This window comes from Podarcis pityusensis, assembly GCF_964106645.2.
Source record: "Podarcis pityusensis genome assembly, chromosome: 9".
Taxonomy (NCBI): Eukaryota; Metazoa; Chordata; class Lepidosauria; order Squamata; family Lacertidae; genus Podarcis; species Podarcis pityusensis.
In genome coordinates, this window is record NC_138034.1 from 21364149 (window position 1) to 21376316 (window position 12168).

Here is a 12168-nt window from a genome sequence, read left to right on the forward strand (position 1 = left end):
AAGGTGATGGTATTTTTGTATTCTGGCAATTGTGAAATGCCATGATTTTGTAGGAGAAAGAAATATCATTACAATTATTAATGCACTGCCGCCATCCATGCAGCGTGAAACAATGTTTCCACTTACGCTAAGCATGTCTTCTTCACTGAGATGCATACAAAATTGTTGCTGAAAATTGAAACTCTGGGGATAAATGTAGCCTAGTATATACCATGTTGGACCTGGAAGACTGGAGGTTAAATCACCACTTGGCAACGAACTAACTAGTTGGTTTTGGTTAGGTCAGTATCGTTCAGCCCCATGACTCTAAATGGAAAGACAGTGAAGTTATTTCACATATCTCTTTTGAAGAGGAGTGTGATGGGGATGAAAAATAAGGAAGCTATGACTGAATTCTAATTTTGATACTGGGTTATTTCTAAATGCGGTACAAAAAAATAGAACATTAGTGCTGGACATGTGGATATCAATAGCTGGAGTACCTTCTCCAACTCAGGACTGTGGAGGGCAATCTAGCGAGATGGAACATAGGGTTGTAGCAAAGGCTGGAAACCCATGTTGGGTAGAAATCTATAGGACTGGGCTGATTTTTATTTCTTTCACATCTTTCTTGATTTTGTCCCCCCCCCCCAATTCTCCCAGCCCCCTTCCAAATATTATGTGAAGTACCACTCCTCCAAACTTTTCTGCCCATCAATAAAGCAGTGCAACTCCCGTTGCAGTTTTGATTTTTGTTTTTATATCATTGCGACATTGTTGAAAGCAAGCAATGGCTATGTCCCCTACTCCTTCCAGTTCTCATAACTTGGCCCATTGCTTCCTGCCATCCACTAGACTGAATGAATGATACATCTTCATTCATTATTGACGGAGCCAAAATGGATCAGAAGATACCGTATTTTTCCGTGTATAACACGCCTCCATATATAAGATGCCCTCTATTTGGGGGGACTCAAATTTAAGAAAATGGGGGGAGATGGCCCAAAGTTGGTGAGCCTTTTTTGGGGGGGGGGATTCAGAAAATCACTAACCCGACTAACAAACGCGGACACCACATCCAACATGCGTCTGACCGCTCACCAACAGCAGACGGCAATCGCATGCCCAATTCCCGAAGCATCAGCCAATCCAAAGCAACCCTTGCTGCAGCAACCAATCACCCACACAATTACCACAGCAGCAGCCAATCCAAAGCAGCACTTGACACAGCCACCAATCACCCACAAAATCACCGCTGACAAGCTCCTGCTCGTGGCTGCAACCAATCACATGTCCCCACCATGCACTATCCGTGTATAGGACAACCCCCATTGTTTTACCTTATTTTAGAGTAAAAAAAGCTCTTCTTATACATGGAAAAGTACAGTAATTTTCTGGAAAATGGTTAGAGAACTGTTTTTTGTTTTTTGTTTTTTTTTTTGCTATTCCAAAATCCAAACACTTAACAAATCCCTTATTTTATTTTTATTTGTTTGTTTTATTGGCACCTTGGTGGAGGGGAGTTTTATTTGGGAGCTTTGGGGATACCATGTTCTCATGCCCCCTAGAAGATACAGTGGTACCTCAGGTTAAGAACTTAATTCGTTCTGGAGGTCCGTTCTTAACCTGAAACTGTTCTTAACCTGAGGTACCATTTTAGCTAATAGGGCCTTCCGCTGCCGCCACGCCGCCACCACGCGATTTCTGCTCTCATCCTGAAGCAAAGTTCTTAACCCGAGGTACTATTTCTGGGTTAGCGGAGTCTGTAACCTGAAGCGTCTGTAACACGAGGTACCACTGTACTGCTTTGTTGATTAGGCAAGGACAGGGACTGCCAGCATTTATTCATGACCCAGTAAATCCAGAGAATTCATACTGCTACATTTTCACTGGAAGGGTGTGTACTGTGTCATGCCCTAGGGCTCTGAAGTTTGAACACATTGAGTCCTAGCCAGCTTACTAGGCTGGGTCTTCTGCTCAGCTGTGAGGTTTCCAGTTCAAGCTCCAGAGCCCCCAACCCCTTTGTAAAACATCTAGAGTACGTCAAGTGCTCCTAACCTTTCGCCTGTGGCGGTTAACGTCTTTCTCTTGGAGTTATTTTCTGTAACGGTTACAACAGAAGGGAGGGCCTGCCTCTTGTCACTTGTGAGTCATAGCACATATATTTAAAACTTTGCCTGGCTTGGAAACAACTTGTTAAAATTCTAGTACATCCCCGCTAACTCCAAGGACTCCTTCCTATACACGGCACGTAGCAGAGGTTCACATCAAAAGAGACAAATTTGATTTGAAGCCGGGCTCCAATTGTGTTGGCAATGCTTGGATGTATGATTATTCTAAAAGGATAATAATGTGGCTGAACTGTTGGTGGCGAAACCGAGGAAGTTGGGTCATATATCGGAAAGGTACAAAAGGAAATGGAATTTGGGGGATGAGGCTGGTTAATTACAAGGGAGATAAAAGAAAATTAATTAAAAGAAACAACCCATGAGCTGTTTGAAAACATTGCTATCTATAGGGGCAATTGGCACTAATTGGTTATTTTATTTTCAAACAACAACAACACCTAAGACTTAGTTGATTTATTCAAAGGATGCCATCCTGCAGTTCATTACAATATTTCATTGAACTTGCAGGCCTTCAATACTTGAAATATAATGGACTTTATTCTTAAGGCATTGTAGTGGAAAAGTAATCAGGGCTCCCCCTTAAATGTCTGAAGAATATCTACAACATGTGGTTTATCAGTGTGACTTTGAAATTGCAGACAAATGAACATTGTGCAATCAACTGCATTAGAGCCTCGGGGAGTAATCCACTAAATGTTGCCCCCCCTATGCAAGGACCATTAAAATGAATGGGCATGGTGTGAGGTGGTTGTTGACAGATACACTGCATGTGGTCTTATTTTTTCTCTTTGTAAAAGCAACGGAAGCTGTGAAGGAAGGGCTCTTTCAAACTACACAGAATACAATGATGGGTGCTGGGGAAAAGATTAAAAATGTTCCCCATAATTCCCTGGTTTCAATTGACTAGAATATTCCCTCAAAGATTCCCGGCTCATTAGAAGGGTTGGAATTAGGTCAGATAGTTGCTTGGGGCGATGGGCAAGATCTTGCAAGAGTGTTGCACAAGAGAGCAGCACCCACCGAGATCTTGTGTGAAAAAACAGGATGTCCTGGGGTTTTTCCAGGGCACTTGGGAGATATGGGTTTTCTACAAGCGTGTTCATTTTGTGTAGCACCAACAACAAACTTTCTGCAGTCTCTCTCTCTCTCTCTCTCTCTCTCTCTCTCTCTCTCTTTGTGTGAGACGCACCTCAAACACTCCAAGGCACCCCAGTTCACCCTGTCATATAAAACCTCTGTGCACCCCTACTTCAGACTATACTCTGTGAAGATATACAGAGCAATGAGTTCTCCTTATCTCTGGTTTTCCCCTCTCCCCAAGCTGCTGAAATTGAACACTGGGAAAGGGCTTGATCCCCTAATAGGAGTTTTGCAAGAAAAGGGACTGTGGGATGGAACCTACTGAGTCTATAATAATTAGAGTTCCTATTTACTCATTAATATACTGGAGAGAATTAGGCAGTTTGAACACAATAGGCTTCCACAAAAGATATAGACTATGTAATTGGAATTTGCTGCTTAAATGTGGGATAAGGAGCGGGGGGAATCGGCACTGCAGGAGGAGAGATAAAATGCAGCTTCTCTAGGTTTTGAAAGAGCAAAAATGAGCGCTGCCTCATATTCTCCCCAGTATCAAATGAATGCTTTTGTTTGCTCCACATATCAGCATTGGTGGGGGAATGAAATCACATGATGCACTTTCTAAACAAATAGCATTACATGTGTGCATCTTAATGCCTTTTATAAAATTATAATTGTTAGACAAATCCTTTCGTCACAGGAGAGGTCACACGAGGTGAATTCTATTATTTGAAAAAGAAAGTGACACAATATGTTGGTGTTATGCATTAAGCACAAATGCCCTGGAATCAGACCGGGTGAATACTGATGGAATATCGATGGTTTTCCACATTGAAGAATTCTTCATAACATGGAAAGAGCCCAGATCTACATACATTGCAAGTGCTGATTTTAAGGATCTGAGAAGCCCCAAACAATCAACATAGAGTGGTGATATTTTATCACTTTAATGAAAGGGGGGGATTTTTTGGCCCATGTATTTAAAATAATGCAGTAGTAGACCTAAATCAGTCTTGTAGCACCATGAACTCCAATTCCAGTTCCATCAGAAAATGTATAGGGCACCAAATTTTCTGCCTCAGTTCCCCATATAGCATTTGCTCATGGGATGGTTGAGAAAAGGGATGCTAAAAGTGATTGTGTATTCAATGTGGCATTGTAATGTATTTGTTTGTTGCTAGGATTCTTTGCTGTATTTTTGCTATAATGCAACAATGTCAAGGAGATCTGTGAATGGAGCAATCCCCTCCACCTCCTACAACTCAGCTCCTTCTTTGGTGCAGGCAGGAAAGGGGCTGTCAGATAAAATATAAAGCAGGTGGGGAGGGGAGGCTATATGGGGAACCTGTGACCTTTTGCTTGAGAGAAAGCTTTTGCTAATGCTGCAATGCCTTTGCCATACAGAGGTAACTAACTAATTCAGCAAGTCAGTGGCTAGGAGACTCATTCTCTTCCTTGCCCTTTCCCCCTATTGCCATGTCTGCAATTCTGGTTGAGTAATTCTTTGGTAGATCAGCATGCCCATCCTATAAGGGGCATCTCAGTAGCTTTAACTCGTTTAAGTAATGGGAGCATTTGTCCTGAAAGGACACCTTCCAGATCCAGTGAAACGCTGGGTGGAATAGCTTTCAAATGTTGAGAGCAGTTTGAAAGGAAATGGCCTGATCAGCTTGCGAAAGTTATTGTAAATTGAGCCGCGTGAAGTAATATTGTCCTGCAGCTAGTTTCACATGGCAGCAGAAGAGGCTGATCTCTGAATGGTCCTTTGAAGCCAATATTTGCTTATGCTTGTTGCTTCAGTCCAGGAATGGAGCACTTCTGAGCATTTCCTCTTTGAAGATACAAATAGGGATGTGATGTCTCCACTGAAACAAAGAGGGATCACCTTGAGATTTTGGGGGCTCCCTCCTGTACCCACCCTGTCCCATCAAATTGTTGGTTAGGAACAAATCAGTGAAGCTACAATATCACAGGTGGCATCCTCACAAAGAGCCTTACAGGCTCTGTTCCAGGAATGGGGGAACCATGGCCTCACAAATGGTGCTGGACTCCTCTTGGACCACAGGACATGCAGGTGTTGACATTTTCCATTCCACCTTAAGGAACAGGCATGAGATTGTTGCATCTCACATGTCTGTTTACATTCCAGCACAGCTTGCTGGGAACTTCCTTTTAAAAAAAATAAAAATATTTTTATTCAATTTCCAATATAAAATTTAAACATACATTTTCAATGTTGTCACAGATACATATTTTTGACTTCCTTCAGCTCATCCGCGAATCTTCCGTTTTCTAATCTTCTATCCGCAATTCTAAATTTAACATTGCCTTTTATTTTAAATAAACCTATTCCCTTGTTCCCTTTTTTACAACGTTTCTAGTACTTATTTCTTCACAAAGCTTCCTGTAAACCTGCAAACGTTATTTGTACATCACATATGCTTTTCATATAGTCTACAAATTTACTCCAGTCCTCGGTAAACTTATGATCTCGTCGGTTTCGAACCTTTCCTGTTAATTTGTCTAATTCTGCGTAGTCCATCAGTTTCATTCTCCATTCTTCTATCGATGGTAATTCTTCCTGCTTCCATTTTTGGGCCAGTAGTATCCTTGCCGCTGTTACTGCATATAAAAATAATTTATGATCCTTCCTATTTATTTCATTTCCAACCATTCCTAACAAAAAGGCTTCTGGGCTTGCTGGGAACTTCCATTTGTGTATAGCTTTCGCTTTTACTGTTCTCTCTGAGACAACATGAAAGAGAGACGACATGTTTCTTTGTTCTGATTTATATTTAATAAATCTGTAGCTGTAGCATGACTTATGCCTCACGTCTACTTCTGTGTGCATACCACACTCTGCTAATTGTGTGCCCTGGCTTTTGAAGTTTGGGTCGCTGATTTACGTTGGAGCACAGGCCGATGGAAGGAGACGTCTGAGCTGGGCTTTCCAGTTGGCCTCCCCTCTGCATGTTGACAACAGGCTGGGGCTGATGGGAGTTGGGGTCCAAGAACATCTGGAGCACCATAGACTTTCCACTCCTGCTCTAATCCCTAAACAATATGCACAATGTTGTTGACCGATTTATCAACTGTCCAGAGAGTGTTCTTAGAGGAGAGGTCTTCTGTGCATGGAAGATGCAATCATAGTCCTTCGTTCAAAACCTTTCTATAGATGGGATTACAAAGAAATTAACAGTATTTCCATGCATAGCTGTCAACTTTTCCCTTTTCTTGCGAGGAATCCTATTCGGAATAAGGGGATTTCCCTTAAAAAAAGGGAAACGTTGACAGCTATGTTTCCATGTTATACGTTCTGCTTGATTATATTTTCAAACAGGCCATTTGGCTGGGAGTTCTGTCTTTCTCCATTGTGATTTCCCACTTTGAGGTTTACAACGTGTTTCCCTGAAACGCTTATTTGGTGCATCTAGATCCAGCCATTGATTCATGGGATGAACAGCTCACAATCTGGACTCACAGGGTGTGTTCGGTGGTAAAGCATTGGATCTGCATGGAGAAGGTCCCAGCTTTCAATCCCTGGCAGTTTCAGGGTAGGCTAAAAGAGACCTCCATCCGAACTCCTGGAGAGCCACTGCCAGTCAGTGCAGACAATACTGAGGGAGATGGACCAATGGTCTGACTCAGTATAGGGCAGTTTCCTATGTTCCTTGCAGGTGAAGCAAGTAAAAAGTATTGCTCTCTTGAGCAGACAAAGCCAGGAGGCCAGGTTCCTGGTGCTTCTACCACACTTAGCCAGTCTAGAGACTGCACAGAACCTAACAAGCACAGGGGCCATTATTGTACACTCCTGCATCCTCTAGCACTCCAAAGCAACGCTGACACCTGAATGCAGCATTTCTCTTGGGTAGGTCTCTGCCTGCGATCATAGGTTTCACTTTACATGCTGATGCCCAAGGCAATGTTCCAGGTATAGCTAAATCTGGAAACAGAAAGCATTGTATAGTGGCCCAGGAGAAGGGATGCACTCGGTTCTGTTCAAAAGAAAATCAGCTGTCAAATGTCTGCTAAGCTGTAGTTGCAGTCTCTGATCTAAAAGTATTAAATTCATAAGTGCAGCGCTGGAGAGAGTTGGGAAATAGGGCGAGAATGGAATTCTAATTGCACAATCAATAAAGAGGACCATGTAAGACTGACATGCCAAATTTGAATGGCACCATCCTAAGGAACAAACTTCTATTCTTTTGGACAACAGGTAGAGGAGAAGGCTTCTGATTAAAAAACAGTGTGCTGAAAAATAATAGGTCATCTCCATTAATCACCTGGCCAGCTGAAACTCCTGAATCTGAAAGGAGCTCTTAATCATATTACAAAATATGCAGAGCAAAGTTAAAATCCTGGACTGCAGCAGGGCTCTAAGATGTTGCGCAGAACAAAGAATCTGCAACAAGCTTCTTAGTCCTGAAAGTGGAACAGCTTTTCCGACTAAAGCTGATGAGCTTCAAAACTGCTCTTGTTTCTTCTGGGCTCCCTATCCAGCTGCAACATTTTTCTTGAATTTTTTTTCAGGGGGTGAGTGCTGCTCTCTGCTTAATCCAGCAGTCTTTGGCACTAAGGTGGCTATGTTTTAAGCGCATACAGTCTGGAAGTTTCATGGGAGATTGAAATCATAGCATCATGGTTTAAAATATCTACTTGACTGAGAAATGTGTGTAGCACGTCTGCCAAACAACATAGTACTTGAAGTTATAGAAATATTCTGCTGCAATGTTAGCTCTTTGGGATATTCCCACATGCCAGTCATCACACGATGCTTCAGTAATCAAGTGCCCACATTGCATGTCTGGTCTAGACTATGAAGGGAAGTCAGCAAGCCCCCCTGCTGGAAGTAATGCTTCTCTTGTGAATGGTGGAGTATATGTAGAAATTCTACTTGTGAAACGAATCTCATGTGCTGCCTGCAGTTCAGATCCACCCATCCACATGTGTTTGTGGACAGTGGTGTAGCATGGGTTGCCAGCACCCAGGGCCACTTAGAGGGAGGGAAACAGATGGAGCATGCATGCCCATTCACTCAGAAGATTGCAGAGATAAGAAAAGAAGAGTCATTTTGTTGTCTGGAGAGGTCACTTCCTGGTTCGCATGGAGAAGCTGTTTTCAGTGGAGCCCAGGGAGGGAAGCATGCAGCTGTATTGAGGCAGCATCGGGTGGTGACATTTTGGGCTCCCTAAGAATTTTGCACCTGGGGCAACCACCCCTGTGGGCTCCCATGCTATGCCACTGTTTGTGGAGGATGTTGATAGTGCATGTTTCAGTTGTCTCCTACTTGATCTGAGCGACTGGGAGAATTCAGAATCTGCTCATTCTTCTTCCCAAAGTTAAAATGAGGAGTAAACGTTATCAAAAGGCCTTTAAGACTGAGATCAGATTTGTTGTCTACATCACAGTGAAGTGGTAGACTGGATTTCTTTCTCAATAAGCTGGTGGAGAACCTAAAGTACTACAACTCCCATCAGCCTTGACCACTGGCCACATTATCTGGGGCAGTCCAGCAACATCTAGAGGGCCACAGGCCCTAAAAGAAACACTGCCCGCCAGCTGATAGGAGCAGCCTGCCTTCCTAACCTCTCACAGATCAGACTATTGGCAACTATTAAGTGATGACCATTAACTTGATACCATCAAAACATCTAAGGTCACATAAAGCTGATTGCAAATTAGCCCTGCTAAAAGCAAAATAAATAATCATTCTCAGGTGCAAAAATGACCAAAAAACTCAATTTTTCAATTGACTTGCCTAAGATCCAAAGCACCACCTTTAGGAAATTCCCCTCCGATGTCAATTCTGCCTTTGAAATCCCGGTAATATCTGGGAAAATTTGGATGTATGGCAGCCCTAATTTAGCACCCTTTTTATTCAGTACCCCAGAATAAGGCACCCAGCAAGTTTCTCACTTCCACTCATACCAAGCCCTTTCATAATGCTGAAAACAGCAACCTTCTCCACCCATTCGCTTGCTGATACAGATCACTGGAGACACTGACATTTCTTTAGGGAAAGCACACTAATAATCTATCAGGTAAGACTCTGGCTATGTAACTATGGTTGCAATCCTACGCACATTTCTCTGGGAATAAGCTCTAGGTTTTTTTAATAACAAAAAGGAGGAGCATGCTTCTGAATAAATATGCATAGGATTGCCCTGCATTCATGTTGTCTAATTTAGGGAGTTTTGGAGAAAATGCTTGTTCTTAAGTATAACATGGGTGAAAAACCTCAGGATGGTTTAATGGTGACTGAGTCTCTCCCACATTTATTTATTAAAACATATACCTCCCAGCTTTTTGTTCAGTGACATTACCGAGGCAGATTTATAACATTTAAAATCCACAATGAAGCTATAAATCACAATGATGATGCTTCAACCCTCCTTCTCTGCTGTGACAGGAGGAGGAGGAACCAGCACCAAAGGGTTGGTGTTGAACTTTAAAGCCCTAAACGGCCTCGGCTCACTATACCTGATGGAGCATCTCCACCCCCATCGTTCAACCAGGACGCCGAGGGCCTTCTGGCAGTTCCCTCACTGTGAGAAGTGAGGTTACAGGGAACCAGGCAGAGGGCCTTATTGGTAGTGGCACCCTGTGGAACGCCCCTGTGGAACGCCCTCCCATCAGATATCAAGGAAATAAACAACTATCTGACTTTTAGAAGACATCTGAAGGCAACCCTGTTTAGGGAAGTTTTTAAAGTTTGATGTTTTATCATGTTTTTAATATTCTGTTGGGAGCTGCCCAGAGTGGTTGGGGAAACCCAGCCAGATGGGCTGGGTATAATAATAAATTATTATTATTATTATTATTATTATTATTAACCATGTCATGGTCGGCCCCACCCTTCACTTCCGTGCTTTATGAACCTTGGGGAGGGGTCTTGGCCCCAAACCCAAAAATATAGGGGGCTCAGCCCCCTGGAGCAGGGGCCTCTGCTATAAGATTGTTAGTCCATGGAGAAGATCAAACTGAATCTGCTCTATTAAGGTGAGCAAGGCATTGCCACACCAACCTCACTCTGCCTTGAAACAGCCCCCCACCCTGCCACCACTTATGTTCTTTGTTACAACCAGTACAGGGTTGCCATTGGCTGTCAGCTTCTTCCTCCTTAGTCCCTGTAGGGAGAAGGATGGGGACAAGGTAGAATTAGCTGACTCTGTCAATCGTACTGGCGCCACCTACTGTTGGTGTTCCTGACCAATCCCCTACAGTCCCAATAGGTAATAGGCCCCACTGGTAGAACCTCTGTCACTCTCTCAGTATGCACAGTTTCAAACATTGCAGGTATTTAACAAGAACACATCCTGACAATAATAACGGGAGGGTCTTTCACTCATGCATCTGACAAAATAGATTCCAGTCTACGAAAGCCCATGCTGTAATAATTGAGGTTGCTAAAATCCTATGACTTTGACTGGCCTGGGATTCAGCTACAATGAAGACCATAACACTTCCAAAAGAAAATATCTAGGTTTGGGCTTTTCACTAAGATGTTGGTAGTGGTAGCCTATTTCAAAGCACAACATACACCTTTGATTGGTTTTATTCATATAAATTAGAGGGTTTTTCATGCTTGTTGAAGGGACTGCTATAAGCACATCCCTGAAAAATATAGCATTTGTTGATAAATGTATTTATTAATAAGTGAGGGTGGCAAACGAGAAAGGATGCTGCTGGCAATGGAGGCACTATTGAACTTGTGGTTAACTTATTTGTTTAATAAAGCAGGAAGCAACTGGGTTGTATAACATGACAATTTAGCGGCAATAAAGAAAACCACATGAACAAAATGGGTCTTAAAAAAGAAGACTGTGATGAGACTTTCTAAAGAGGGTTGAAGTTCTTGGGTGCAGCAAATTGCAATAAGCCTTTTCCTGACTTTTCCTTCTTCAGAAAATCAAATCCTAGCAATTACTGCATTGATCATTATTCCTGTCTGTCATCATGATCAGAAAAGGAATGTATCTTTATATTGGCTAGAAATATCCAGAAATCTTTTCTTTAAAAAAACCCCAGCAGTTGGCAAATGTACTTTTGGAAAACCTTGGAGGGGGTAGTAAAAGAGCTTGCCCTAAGATTGCAGCCCTCTGCACGTTTACCTGCTATGGTGTGCCAAGGGACTTACTTCTGTGTAAGCACGGCTAAGCTGCTGCCCGTGTGAAAAATGGAGCTCACCAGAAACACAGCGAGAGAGTGCATTCCACAAGGCCGAGCTGAAAAATTAATTGAAATTGGCTTAGATGTCAGTGCTCCTGTGCGATCTCAAACCTGGCAGAAGGAGCGCAAAACAAACAGTAACGATAAAGAGCAGGTTATTGAGTTGCGGTAAGACGGGCCAAAGGAGAAGCATTGCTGGGTGCCACAGCAATCAATTTGATGTCTGGTTTTATTCAACGCCTTCATTAATGATCAGCAAATGAGCCGTTAACGACATTCAGATGATGCTACCTTGCAAAGTGTGGCAACGGAGCACTTGACCCAACAAACAATGTTTCAGTTCTAAAGAAATGAGTAACACAGTAGCCAGATGCAACTTTGGCAAAGAGGGTGAGGAGTTCCTTTGCACGATGCAGATCAGTTGTGTTGGTATCTTATCTGCTATGCCTTTAAATCTGAGCAATGAGACGCAGTGACGTAGCGTGGGTTGCCCGTACCCGGGGCCGCGTGGAGGGGTGGGGTGTGGAAGGGAAACAGACAGAGTACACATGTGCATTCAACTGCCTAAGGTCTTTGCATCACCCAGGAGATCACAGCCACAGAGATAAGAAGAGAAGAGTCGTTCTGTTGTCTGGAGAGGTCAGTTCCTGGTTCACACGGAGAAGCTGTTTTCAACAGAGCCCAGTGAAGGAAGCACACAACTGTATTGAGTCGGCACCGGGTGTTGAAATTTTGAGCCCCTAACAAATTTTGGGCCTGGGGTAACTGCCCCTGTGCCCCCCCCAATACACCACTGGTGAGACATAAGAGT

The 12168-nt window shown here is 43.0% G+C and overlaps 1 protein-coding gene across 2 annotated transcripts in view; it reads left to right on the forward strand.

Annotated features, from left to right (window-relative positions):
* The window catches only part of SGCZ (sarcoglycan zeta), a 565518-nt gene that overhangs the window by 29071 nt on the left and 524279 nt on the right, over positions 1 to 12168 (forward strand). The window lies entirely within an intron of this gene.